Raw genomic sequence first — 14,794 nt, forward strand, 5'->3', positions numbered from 1 at the left:
AGTTTGCAGACGACACAAAGGTCGGAGGTGTCGTTGACAGTGTAGAGGGCTGTTGTAGGCTGCAGCGGGACATTGACAGGATGCAGAGATGGGCTGAGAGGTGGCAGATGGAGTTCAACCTGGATAAATGCGAGGTGATGCATTTTGGAAGGTCGAATTTGAAAGCTGAGTACAGGATTAAGGATAGGATTCTTGGCAGCGTGGAGGAACAGAGGGATCTTGGTGTGCAGATACATAGATCCCTTAAAATGGCCACCCAAGTGGACAGGGTTGTTAAGAAAGCATATGGTGTTTTGGCTTTCATTAACAGGGGGATTGAGTTTAAGAGTCGTGAGATCTTGTTGCAGCTCTATAAAACTTTGGTTAGACCGCACTTGGAATACTGCGTCCAGTTCTGGGCGCCCTATTATAGGAAAGATGTGGATGCTTTGGAGAGGGTTCAGAGGAGGTTTACCAGGATGCTGCCTGGACTGGAGGGCTTATCTTATGAAGAGAGGTTGACTGAGCTCGGTCTCTTTTCATTGGAGAAAAGGAGGAGGAGAGGGGACCTAATTGAGGTATACAAGATAATGAGAGGCATAGATAGAGTTGATAGCCAGAGACTATTTCCCAGGGCAGAAATGGCTAGCACGAGGGGTCATAGTTTTAAGCTGGTTGGTGGAAAGTATAGAGGGGATGTCAGAGGCAGGTTCTTTACGCAGAGAGTTGTGAGAGCATGGAATGCGTTGCCAGCAGCAGTTGTGGAAGCAAGGTCATTGGGGTCATTTAAGAGACTGCTGGACATGCATATGGTCACAGAAATTTGAGGGTGCATCCATGAGGATCAATGGTCGGCACAACATTGTGGGCTGAAGGGCCTGTTCTGTGCTGTACTGTTCTATGTTCTATGTTCTATGATCAATAATTTTTCAGCATACTCTTGGCACCACCTTTGATGTACTTGCATTTCTGAAGCTAACTTTTTTGGCTTTTGGGTTCATTGATTTTTCATTCATTCAGTCGTTCTCTTTCCTTACCTCTTTCCTCCATTGCTAACTTCTGTCCGTGGAGATCAAGCTCAAATGTTTGTCTTTCTCTTCAAGTTTTCTCATTTCTTTTTCCTCATCCATTTCAAGCTGCTTCATCTGTCATTGAATTCCAACTAATTCAAGCTGTGTTCCACTTGGGTTAAGCTTCTTCTTCCACTCCCAGATGTGCTGTCACCTTAACTAGTTCAGCTTTTTAGCCCCAATTATTAAACCTGTAAATTTTTTGCCAATATCATTAGCCTTGCCTTGGCTAATTTTTGCAATTCATTCAGGCATAACTCTTCCTTTTCCAAAACATTCATGACTAGGGAAGTAATTATTTAACTGTTCAACATGTTTGATAAAATTTAGAATGAAAATCTGATCAACTTTAACCTCAGCAAGTCGCAGCATTCTCAGGTCCTTAAAGCCTGTGAGACAACACATTATGTTATGATGCAGAATCACACTGTCAAATTTGTGTTACAATCTGGCTGGGAAACAGTAAAAAAAAAGGACCAAAAGTGAGTGAGATCTGGGTATTTAGTAAGAGAAAGCTCCAGCTTTCAATGGCTTTGAATCAACAATAAACTTTACGATACAAAACAACAGTAATACAATCTTAATACTACACACCCAACATATTAATGAGAATCCAACATATTAATCAGAATTAATGAGGCAAACATTGGCGATGAGAAATTACAAACACCCCACTGGCTATATCAAATAGAAAATGCCATTAAGACAGAGCCCACAGACTTCTCAGCAAGCCAGGCATTAAGGATCAAGTGGGTCCTCAAATCTCATTAAAACTTTACAAGGCTTGCCAAACCTTCTCTTTCAAAGATCCAGCTTCAGAAATCCACCAAAAAGACACTCCATCACAGACAAGCTCAACAATTTGACAAACCCTTGCTGGGGCGGATGTAGAAAGACTGTTGACTCTTGTGGGAGAGTCTAGGACCAGAAGGCATAATCTCAAAAGAATAAATCACCCTTTTTCAGAGATGAGGAAGTTTCTTCTCTCAGAGGATAGTACATCTGTGATATACTTTACTGCATAGGTCTTTTTCATTAAGGATATTCAAGTCTAAGAGAGAGAGAGATTTTTAATCAGTAAGGCAATTGAGGGCTATGGGGAAAAAGGCAGTGGAGCTGAACTTTCAAATGAGTCATATTGTCACTGAAGAGTACAGCAGACTTGATAGGCCACAGTTGTACCTATGCCACGGTCTTCCTGATTGTTAACCCTCCTTTCCTGGAATTCTTCCCCTTAATATTGTCTCTTGATTTCAGCTCCGAAATGTCAGCACAGCTCCAGCTTTTCACTGATAATTAGCTTCAACAAGCTTGTACTACCCTTGGGTTTCTCCAGGCTCTGATGTTTCTCAGCTGCAAATATTGTTTGTGGGCTGTGATTTGAAATGTAATACCAACACTGTCACTTCAGTTCCTGATCCAGCTGAGATTACCACAAAAGTCCCACCTTCTCGACCTCTCCCCTATCTGAGGTGGAGTGAATGCTTGATTAAACCATCACCACTTATTGCCCTCTAATGAGAAAGCAGGCCTACAGACCCCTGAGTCACCGGTGACATTAACTTACTATTAGTTACTATGCTGATGGGTTAAATTAAAAACAAATAGACAGAAGTTTCTGGAACAGTGATGTAATCCCGTATGTATGAGGGAGCAGGCAACTGCAAACTGCTGGAGTCAATGGCGAGAGAGAGAGAGATAATGGGAACTGCAGATGCTGGAGAATCCAAGATAACAAAGTGTGAGGCTGGATGAACACAGCATGCCAAGCAGCATCTCAGGAGCACAACAGCTGACGTTTTGGGCCTAGACCCTTCATCAGAGTATCACAGTTAATGGCAAACTCTTTATAGTGTGGGGCCCAGAAAAGGGGCATTGAAAGCATTGGCTTGCTTTTGTTTTAGACTAAGGATTGATTTTAGTTAGAAAGCAGCTTTTGGAGCCGTTTTTGATGAAAAAGGCTGAGGTCAGAAACAAGTATTGTTTCTCTCCTGGATAGGAGTACAGGGCAACTGAAGGGAAGTGTACCTTGATGTGTGTACATGTTTAGTTATAAATCTGCACATTTTTAAAAGACTGATAAATTCTAAAGTTTATTTTTATTCTATAATAAATTATGGACTTAAATGAGAAAATAACATCTTTGTAACCATGGATTACTGCATGGCTTGAAAGCAAGTAAACTGACACTCGTTGGAAACAATGTTTACAGAGGTGCCGTTTCCAGCAGTGGTTTAAGTATTGTTTGCAGTCGTCAAAGGGTTGTGCACAAACGAAGCCTTGGTTAATAACAACACCCGAGAGGTCTGTAAACTAGGGACTCACTAATGATTGAAAAAGCCTTCTGCCTGCCAGAACTTTTAGGTTTGGTTCTCAGATAGCAGAACAGCTTGAGACTGTGAACAAGATACAGAGAAGCCTTTAGACATCAAGCAGCTCGGGAGCTCTCTCCAGTTTCTGCAGTAAAAACTAATTTAAGCCTCAAAAAAAGGTAATTTTCATTCAGCAATTGCTGCCAGCTATAATTTTTAAAAAATAAGTTTTTAGGGGTGAATCAACATCTGTACATTTTGCAAACTGGTGAAACACCTGGAGGATAACCACCAAACAGCACTCCGATTAGCACAGGAACCATCTCAGCAGATCCTGTGAGCAAAGGCCACTGACTTGCTTTGTTTTCCCTCCTTCAACGATGACACCCATGCTTTATTATGTGCGTGTACACGTGAGTGTTTATAAAGGGGATTAGAGATTTAACTTGCATTTCTATGCAAACTTTCTATTTTTATTTCAAAATTTCCAGCATCCACAGAATTTCACTTTTACTTGAGACTCTCATTATCTGACTGTCCCATTATATCAGCATTTTTTAAACAGTGACTGCAGATCAACAAACAGATATTAGAATAAATTTAAATTGCTCCTTAAATTAGTCAAAAAAAAACTCAATTTTACATTACTTATTTGATTGACACTACTAAAACAAAAATGTAGTATATTAAATGTTCCTCTTTTAATCAAGTGTACTTGCAGGTCAGCTTTTACCTGAAAATATTCCGCTGAGTCATCTTTGGACAGTTCATTAGAAAAGTTTTGTTAATTAAAATTAGAACTATATAAACTCAGTGCAACAGGAGGCCATTCAACCCATTTTCCTGTCCTGGGTCTTTGAAAGAACCATTGTGCTTCGCTTCACAGCCCCACATTATTTCCCTGCAAGATCTTTGTCTTCAAATGTCTGTCCAATTCATTTTCAGAAATTATTGATGGAATCAGCTCCCAACATATTTTTAGGTTGAGTGTTCCATTCCTACCAAACATTTTGGTTTCATCTCTGCTTTTACCTCAATGAACTCAGGTATTGATCTACTTACCAGAATACCTTTGATCACGTTGAAAATGTTGATGCAGTCTTAACCTTCACCGTTCCATGAACAATACAAATTCTCCCCATTCTGTAGCCTGTCTACAGCTTCTACACCTTTTAGAGGGTATTGTCCAAAACTGTACACAATTCTCTGGCTAACACTTGAGTGTTTCAGTGAATTCCACTCCTCAGTTCCAAAATCAAATAATTCAAGTGTTGTTTTTACTTAACCACTCAATCAACTTGAAGCGCCACCAATTTAAGGATGTGTGTTAATGGACACCAAGATGTTTCTGTTCAACACTTTTCAAAGTCACTTTATTGTCCCATATTTCTAGTAACCTTAATGTGCCCAATTTTCCAGTTGGTCTATGCCATTCTGGTGTTTGTAACTAGCCTCAATGATCAACTATTTCACTTTCATATCACCTTTAAACTTTATGTAGGTGCAACAGGCAGCATAGTTTGGGTCATTTTAACTTTTTACAAAAATGACCACACTAAGATTGCAGTTGCAAGGGTATGTGAGAGAGACTAAAAGGAACAGTGACACAGCTGCAAAGATAGTAGGAACTGCAGATGCTGGAGAATCTGAGATAATGTGAAGCTGGATGATCACAGCAGACCAAGCAGCATCAGAAAAGCTGACATTTCTGGCCTAGACCCTTCTTCAGAAATGGGGTTCTGAAATAAATAGAGGGGGGGGGTGAACAGAAGATGGATAGAGAAGATAAGTGGAGAGGATACAGACAGGTGAAAGAGGTGGGGATGGAGCAAATAAAGGTGAGTGTAGGTGGGAAGTTAGGGAGGACGTTCAGATCGGGGGGGGGGGGGTTAGTAGGTTTGAGCAGTTGCATATACAGCTGCAAGTCAGCTTAGTGTCAGACTCGGTCTTCCCATACATCCACTGCTCTCGTCCCTCTGGATGGTTGGGGTTGTCAGTCTGGAACGTTGTTGAAGGAAACTTGATGAGTTGCAGTGTATCTTGTAAATCACACTCACTACTGCAACTGTGCATCTGTTTGAGCACTTCCGACATTCACTTTCTCCACACCAATGTGCCATCAATAAAATCTGACGCTCAAAGCTGAATGGTGTCAAATCAAGTTACTTGAATATTTTTGGAACTTCACCCATTCAGGCAACGAGGAGGAGTAGTACTCCATCACTATCCTGACGGTCCCTTGTTGGTTTTGGACAAACTTTGGGGGAGTCAGGTAGTGCAGCAGAATTCCCAATCTCAGATCTGCTCTTGGAGTCATGGTGTTTATGTAGTTGGATCAGTTACAACTCTGGTCACTAGCCAGAAATATTTGGTCATTGCCAACTACAACAGGCATGTTACACACCATACAAGAACTGAAGCTTGGCTATTATCCAGGTGTTGTTACACAAACTGCTCCAGTATCTCAGGAACTGCAAACTGTGCTGAACATCATCTAATGATTAGCACACAATGCCAATTCTACCATACTGATGGAAGCAAGTGTAGCCTGGAAGCAGCTGAAGATAACTGGGCCTAGGTCACTAGCCTGAGGAACAGGTGCAGAGATATCATGGAGCTGAGATGACTGACCTCCAACAACCACATCCAGCTTCTTCTGAGCCAGGTATAACACCAACCAGCAAAGAGTTTGCCCCGCTTCCCTTGGATTCCAGTTTTTCTAGGGCTCCTTGATGCCACACTCGACCAAATATGCCCTTGATGTCACTCTAAGCCCACGTGACGTTCTGCTTATAGCTTTTTTCAACATGTGAATAATGAGATTTGATACCATATTATTTTGATGGAAGCCAAACTGACTGTGATCTGCAACTCATTGGTGACTATATGTCAATGGCAGCACTGTCAGCAATCACCATTATATTATAGAAACAGGCCAATCAGCTTGTTAATGACCACACCAACGCTCCCACCCAAACCCTATTCGTGTCACCCTGCATTTGCCATGGCTAACCCACGTAGTCTGCACATCTTTGGACTGTGGGAGGCAACTGGAGCACCTGGAAGAAACATGCAGATATGGGGAGAAAGTACAAAACCCACACAGACACAGTCAGTGCAATCAAACCCAGTTCCCTGGTACTGTGAGGCAGCAATGCTTAACCACTGAGCCACTGTGCTGCTCAATGATCAAGATTGGCTGAATTGGATTTTTTCCTGCTTTTGGTAGGACATACCTCACAATTATCACTTGGTCAGTGTTGTTGTGGTGCTTGGACAGAGTGCAGCCATTAGTGGAGTGAGCCCTGATTAATACAGCTGAGATACTACCAGGGGCCTCTGCCTTATCACCACATGAAGTGAACTGGCTGATAAGTGACACCTGTGGTTAATGGGAATCTCAGCAGGAGTTAGATATATGCGGTCATTCTCTCTCTAACAAAAGGATCTGGAAACATGTTAACAGCAAATACAGCTACCAACTCTCTGTGGTTTTCCTTTAGGAATTAAACATCTCCAGGAATACACCACAAGCAAATCACAGACATTAAAAATAATTACTATTTGTTTGGAACACTCATGAACAGTTTAAAAAAATGGTTCAAGAAATTGGTTAGATGATTTTTGACTAACAATCAATTTTGAGAGTTATCATTTTCCAATTGGCAGGGTGAAAGATGAGCAAAACTGAAGATCAGCAAATGTTGTGCATCATTGACAGGAACACTGAACAGCTGGGCATGGGATGGTTGGAGGAGGGAGGTCACTGGATGGGACATTCTGGAATGGGCCTTTCCAGAGATGGCAACCTTATCAGGGACTTCAGGTCAATCACAGTGAGAACGCACCAGAGTCGTGGTTTTTACAGAATTTTTCATTTTTATAGATATTATCATGAGTATTAACAATGGACATTAAAACAAGTATATACAATAATGAGGGTCAATATCAGATTTTTTCCTGATAACTTCACCTGAGCAAACAACCAGGTGACCGAGATCTCCAAACTGATAACTTCTGTTTGCAGCTTGAACCACTTGACCTGGGACATCAACAATGTCTGGGCTTCTGTGACTAAGCTAAAAAGCATTAAGTTTGAAGCTGGAACTGAGCAGAAGCAATTAGTAATCTATCAAGTAGAAAAACTGTGTGCTTAACACAATGAGTCAGTCATGGAGATTTTGGCCAGGGTACATTTCTTATTGAAAAGGGATTGAGGGGCAGGTTTGCATTCAATTGGAAGATGCCGATGAAGTTTGTCAAGTGTTCTACCGGGTGAATTCTGCAAGGAGCAACTCCTTGTCTGAACCTCAGTGCATCCCATTTCTTGCACTCCCAATTTTCTGCTGCCGTCCCCAGCTACAAAACATACCCAACACTTATCACAAGAACAACAGAGTTATCAGCCACTCACTCCCAATAAAAAGAACATCAAATGGAATTGAGTGGTTAAATTTAAATTGTAAACATGATTCACGAACTCGACCTTTAAGCAATGAAGTGAGAGCTAAATTATTGCATTGGCCTTCAGTAGAAGATGGATTGCAAGTGGTGCACCCACAAGTCAGTGCTGAGTTCACCACTGTTTTCCAAAAAAGGCTGCATTTGTATAGTACCATTAAGGGCCCAGAACATCCCAAACCACTTCACAGTGAATTAAGTTTTTTCAAAGTGTAATCACTGTTGTAACGATAGTGTGCAGGACTTTTTATTTCCAGAGGGAATTTAGAGCTTCGGTTTAACATAGATCCAAAAACTAGCACACTTATGGCCAGTGTTCCTTCATTACTGCACTCAAACATCAGCTTCAGAGGTGTCCTCATCATTGGATGTGAAGTTAATGTCTTTCTCTCTCTCTGAGGAGCAGGCTACCAAGCTGGCCAACAGCTGTAAATGCAAGAACATTCTTAACGTAGGTGATTATTTGCATGAGACAGTGGAACCTCACCTCAAAGTTCAGCAATGGCACAAAAATAGGGGGCTTGATAAAAACAGTGAGGTAGGCTGCAAAAGATTTCAGGAAGACATAGAATGGGAAGACATATACAGAAGTACAGAAGCATGAGGGAATATACCTTTGTGTAGTCTGAGTACAGAATGAGAAGGAATAATATAACAACTGTAAGTGTGGCACAAAGATGCCATTGTAAAAATGCATAAGGTGCTGAGTGATAGGGCTGGTAGATAAGGCAGAATGGGAGGCAACAAAAACTGGGGTTTTAAAATTAGCAGTGTGGAGTATTAGTGTCGTGGTTAGGTATTGGGCTACTGAGCGGAAAACCCAGGTTGAAATCCTAACATGGAAAGATGATTTTATTTCCAAACTAAATCCATAAATAAAAAAAGGGGATATCAGTAGAAGCGAAGCTGAAGCTTTAAACTGTCAGAAAAACTGATAAATTTATGTGCACTTTAAGGAAGAAAACCTGGAATCCTTTCACAATCCGCCTGTCTGCAGTTGACTCAAACTGCCGTCCAACTGGGTTAGCCAACTGGTCTGTTGTTCTAAACTGCCTGAATACTCCACCATCACCACCTTTGAGCTAACTGGGAATGGCAATACCTATTTGCCCTGCCAGTCAAACCCACATCTCAAGAATTAATATTGAATTTCCTTAACCTAGTGAGAAATTTGATGAGTCCCAGTCCAAGCTCAGTCTTTGGTCTTGGGGATATCATTGTAGATTATTAAAGTGGTGGGGAGTGTCATTTACTAGAAACCATTGCTGTAAGGAGAGACGTCAGATACACATTTTTCACTTGTTTTAAAATATTACACAATTTTCTGGTTCCCATTCAGATGAGTTAATGATCTGTATCTCAATGCCAGCTGTCTGCCTTGTTTTCATAAACCATAACAACAGACCTGAAATTCTGAGTTGACTCAGAGCATCGTTGTTTAGCAAATATGCTCCAGGTTTCCAACAATTTGCATGCAAAGATGTGCTTCCCACAATCAGCCTTCAACAACTTAACTCTAAACACAAGTTTGTGGTATTTTGTTTCGGACCTCTCCGTAGGTGGAAACAGGATCTCTCTATGCCATATAACTTTTAATAATCTTAAATAGCCAATCAGAATCACAATTTAATCTTTAAACTCAAGGAAATACAAAATCTAAACTATGCAACCTGTTTTCATCATTACAGATTAACTAAAACTGTCAAGGGGATAAATGGCCTTTTCTTGTTCTTATACAGGGACTGCTTTCAATGAAGCGTGAACAGATTATCCATAAATTACTTCAATAAGGGAATTGGGGAAACAGAGTTTCCATTGTTGAAGAGCCAGTGATTAATTAAATCAATCACAGATGGTCGGACAAGTTAGTTGTTTCAGAATTGGTGCAATGTCGTTGGGAATGGCTGGTGCTTCCTTTGTATAAAAAAACTGGGTAAACATTAGATGCAAAGTAAGGTACAGGGGTATGGGAATAGAGAGGAGAGCAGTTGGATTAGTTTTACAACAGGCTACAAAACTGACTGCAAACAGAATGAGATAAATGGCCTCCTCCTGTGCTGAAATCACCAAACAATTAAGCTCATCGCAACATGATGTAGTGGTGCATGCAGCTCGTATAACAATCTGTGAATTTGGAGCCAGATTATACCCGTATGAAGAAATTTCACAAGAATTCTCACTCGCAAATGGTCACAAGCAAAAAAAGGTGAGGCAGATCCACCAGGAAAAATAACGGGCTGCCTGACAATTAAACTCCAAAAACTGTGTGGACGGGACTGACGTGGTATTGATGGAAAGTGTAACAATTGCAGGGAGAAAATGATCACCCCACAAGTGTTTTCCAGCTGGCATCATGGGACCTGCCCATCTCCGTGATACAGACTTGAACAAAACAGCAACACCTTAATGGATTTGCCTGGATTAGTTGCAAGGATTTGTCAATGTACAAGTTTAACATTCCTCAGGGTAAGAAGTAATTTGACTGGAACCCGGTGAAATCCATTCATGGCCCCTTGGAACTGGGAAACTCAATGCTATAAAACAGACTTTCATCAGTGTACTTAACAATGTTGTTTAAAAGGAAAATAGTAAAGCGATTGCTATACAACATGCTAGATAGAAAGTGAGAATTGACCGGTTAAATTATATGCTCAACCTGCAAAATCCCTGATTGTAAAAGTCAGTTTTTTTTTTTCCTTTTGCAGCAATACATCATTGAACTCTTACACAGCGCAAGGACCACACTGTAAAGTGCAAAAAAAACAAACCCATTAAAATAGCACCAGTCATTTTGTTCCTTTCTGACTGCATGACAGCCTGTGCGGAGCAGAACACTGTAACGCCTGCACTCGAAGGTTGAACACTGGAACTCAGTTGGCACTGGTGTCTTCTAATAGGAAAGAGGCGGCAGCATCCTCATCGCATACAGGGTGGAAACAATGTCCTTTTCACCCTCTCCAGCTCATCTTGTGTTCACACCTTTAAACCAACAGAGTCTTCAGTGATAGTTACACAGGGGGAACCTGGCCAAAAAAAAGTTTTAAAGTCAGTCCATTACATGCCAGAACAACACATGGGGGTTACTCGCATCAAATGTTTTCTCTTGGCTGCAAAGAAACTGGGAAACCGTTGCACAGGAAATGAAGAGCCCAAGCTAAGGAATGGATTGGCTGTCTGGTACAGAGTTGGGATAAAGGGTTCTTTTTCAGGGTGGCGGTCAGTGACCAGTGCAGTTCCATAAGGGTCAGTGACGGGACCACAACTATTCACATTATCCATTAATGATCTGGACGAAGGAACTGAGGGCATTGCATCATCTGCAAACTCAGAAACAAAGTTAGACGGTGGGACAGGTAGTGTTGGAGAAGTGGGAAGAGTGCAGAAGTACTCGGACAGGCTAAGAAGCGGCAATTGGCCACTGGGGGGGAAAGCGTGGGATTATAGATCTATGCACTAAAGCAGAAGCACTGCAAAGGGTTAATGTCATTCTGGAGAAAGAGAGCTGAGGAGCTGACTGAAAAATCAAAACTGGCCAGTTGGGTGGATAATGCACGTAGGCGAGGGATCAGTGCCTGTGATAATGAGGGAAAACCAAAAGCCTGGGTTTTAAAACTGCACTGTGAGGATCATGAGACGAATGAAAGGGGAAGAGTTAACCAAGAAAGGTAGGAGAGAGAGCAACAAGACAGAACAGGGGCTAGAGCGGCAGGCCACGTTGACAGAAAAAAAAACGGAGGTAACTCCTGACATATCGATGTTGTTCCAAATTAATGACACGGATGCACAAGACCGAGGGGGACTGGGGAAGGCATCCCTCTGCCTCATCGGAACTGCTACCCCCTCCAGAACCCTACCCGTCCTTGGCCAATCTACATCTGCAGGCACCCCAATACTGCCATCAGTCCTAGCAACTGCCACCGCATGCTGACCAAACTGAACCTCCCATAGAATCTCCAAGCCCTTCAGTAGGCAGCCCACATGGATCCCCTGACAAGCCCACGGCTTGTACAGACCCTACCTCCTGTCATACCAGATCTAAAACAAAACAGACAAACAGGAAACAGGACGCAGACCAGACGGTCAGTGAACAAAAGGAGGGACGACAGGATCCTTTTAAAACACATGAGAAGCCCAGGAAGACACAAGTCCCGGGTGCAGCCTCCTTGACCCTCTGACACCTGTTTACTGTTTCCTGGCGATTCCACAAGTAGCAAAGAACATGATCGTCCCAACTCACATGCAGAGGATAGTGAATGTGAGGACAGAGTTTGGAAGAGACCCTTGAATAGCCATCCCCTAAAAGAAGGACCCCTGTAAGAAAAAAAAAATCACCGGCAATTCCCTAATCGCACGGTGCCTCACCCAAGGGGGTCAAAATGCAATGCAAGTCGATGCCCCTTGGAAGCCACAAAAGGGGTGTTTAATTATGTCAAGGGCCCCTGATCGAAAGACTAACAGAAGATTTTATAGATTACATCCTGGGCACTATTCAAATGTACCAAGCCACCCCACAAGCTCTCTTTAGCCTGTGCCGCATCTGTGCTGCGCTCTCCAGCCCTCGGGGTCAGTCCCAGGAACTTGACCTCCCTCAACCCTATCTGTGCCTTCTTAGGGTTTACCTTCAACCCGCTCTTGCACGCGAGGTGTAACAACTCACTAAGTAGGGGGCTATGTTCCTCACTATTGTCTGTGAACAACAGCATGTCATCCACGTACTGTACAAGCCTGTGTGGCTCACTGAAATCTTTTAAACAGTCTGCCACACGCTGGTGGAGAATTACTTGCAAGACTCTGCACTCTGTGCCGGGTTGAGTACAGTGATTCTCCACACCTTGTACTTGCTTGGTAATAAAAGCATTTGTGTTTTTCTAAATAGGTCAGTGTCTTGTTATTGCAGCAAGTCCGTGAGGGTCTCCGAAAACAAACTTGACAGCAGATGGAATACAATGAGAGAAAATGTGAGGTTACAAGAAAAGCAGGCACAGACTACTTCCTAAACAGGTAAAGGCTTCAGAAATCTGAAGAACAAAGACTTGGAACGCCTAGTTCAAGATTCTCTAAAGGTTAACAAGCAGATGCAGCTGGCAGTCAGCAAGGGAAATGTAACTTTAACATTCATTTCAAGAGGGCTAGACTACAAGAAGAGGGATATAATACTGAGTCCGTACAAAACTCTGGTCAGACTGCATTTGGAATATTCTGAACAGTTGAGCTCCATTACCTAAGAAAGAAAAGCTGGTATTGGAGTTCAGAAGAGGTTTACAAGAACAAACCCAAGGATGAAGGGCTGTCAACGAGTTGTGGGTGAACATACAGGGTCGGTACTCAATGGAATTTAGAAGGATGAAGGACGATCTGATTGAAACTTACAGAATACTGAGAGGCCTGGATACTGTGGGCATGGAGAACATGTTTCCACTAGCAGGAAGTCGGAGTTTTGGATACTGAGGAATGCAGCAGCATAGAGATCAACTGCAAAGTTGGGCAGAGAAATAGCAGATGGAATTTAATCTGGCCTAGTGTGAGGTGAAGCATTTTGGGAAGTCAAATGCAAGAGGAAAGTATAGAGTAAATGGCCAGACCCTTATGAGCACTGATATACAGAAAGATCTTGGGGTCCAAGTCAACAGCTCTCTGAAAGTTGCAACACAAGCGGATAAGATGGTAAAGGTGGTGTATGACATGCTCCGTGATTGGAGCACTGACTATAGAAGGTGGCAAGTCATGTTGCAGCTGTATAAACCTTTGGTCAGGACACATTTAGTCACCACTCTATAGGAAGGATGTGGAGGCTTTGAAGAGGGTGCAAAAGAGGTTTACGGTTTCGAATGGATAGAACCAAACAAAAATATGAAGGGAATGGATACGGTGGACAGTCAGAGTCTTTCTCCTAAGATGGAAGTGTAAAATGCTAGGACACATTGGCTTAAAATGAGATGGGAGCAGTTTAAAAGGAGATGTGCCAGGTAAGTTTTCTTTGTAAAAAGTACAGGTGGTGTTCGGTGCTGGGAACATGCTGCCAGAGGTGGTAAAAACAGCAAAGTTAACAAGGTATTTAGACAGACACATGAAGGAGCAGAGAACAGAGGGATGCAGGCTGTGTGCAGGCCGATGGGATTAGTCTAGAACAGCATTGTGGTTTGCACAGACAGGGTAGGCTGAAAGGCCAGTTCCTGTGTGCACTGTTTGATGTTTTAGGAGAAATTAGGACCCAAGGGAACAGACTCAGACTGAGGAGATGACCCTTTAGAAAGAAGATGAGGAATTTCTTCAGCCAGAGGGTGGTGGCTCTGTGCAACTAATTGCTGCAGAGGGCTGTGAAGGTCAAGTCACTGGAACATTGGTTAAGACAAAGGCAGATTCTTGATGTGCAAAGGGATCAAAGGTTACACAGGGAAGGCAGGAGAATGGGCTTCAGAAACGTATCAGCCATGATCAAATGGCACATCTGACCTCGATGGGCCAAAAGACCCAATTCTGCTTCTATAACTTATGGTTTGCTTGACAATGCATGGATGACATTATAGCAGTAATCTTGTTGAGTGACATGGTGACACGGAGCCAAAGGCTACCACAGCAGCTGATTAATTGAATTTGGACTAAATTATATTTATTAATTGATTTAGTGTTGCTAAAAAAAAAAAGCATGTGACAAAGCTTTCCATCATGTATTCATCAGGACAATCTGCAAGAATACCAACAGTAAAAAGGGAACAACATTTAGACTGAGATGAGAGTACTAGTTGGTTGACAACTGGGACTCTCATTAGTCAAGGTGCTGTCTTGGATAATGAGGATTGACAGGCAAGTGCCAGGATTTGTTTATATTTAAACCAAGCAGGTTGATGCTGATCATTAAAAACATTACTCAGTGGCTTTTTTAGGGAAATTACATTCCCATGAAATAGCACAGAAACGAAATGAACCAAGCAGACAGACAGAGGAAAGATCATATGTAATTTCAGCTTTTCA

General features: G+C 42.2%; 1 protein-coding gene across 2 annotated transcripts in view; it reads right to left on the reverse strand.

Annotated features, from left to right (window-relative positions):
- Positions 1-900: 900 nt before the first annotated feature.
- The window catches only part of LOC125454739 (CD276 antigen homolog), a 57,481-nt gene continuing 43,587 nt past the window's right edge, over positions 901-14,794 (reverse strand). Inside the window, exons 6-7 of one of the 2 annotated variants that reach the window (XR_007248086.2) lie at positions 10,591-10,845; positions 901-2,100 (exon numbers count right to left, since the gene is read on the reverse strand). The gene's annotated coding sequence lies outside the window, so the exon portion shown is untranslated. The other variant, XM_048535868.2, reaches the window with a different exon arrangement.

This window comes from Stegostoma tigrinum, chromosome 9, assembly GCF_030684315.1.
Source record: "Stegostoma tigrinum isolate sSteTig4 chromosome 9, sSteTig4.hap1, whole genome shotgun sequence".
NCBI classification, from domain to species: Eukaryota; Metazoa; Chordata; class Chondrichthyes; order Orectolobiformes; family Stegostomatidae; genus Stegostoma; species Stegostoma tigrinum.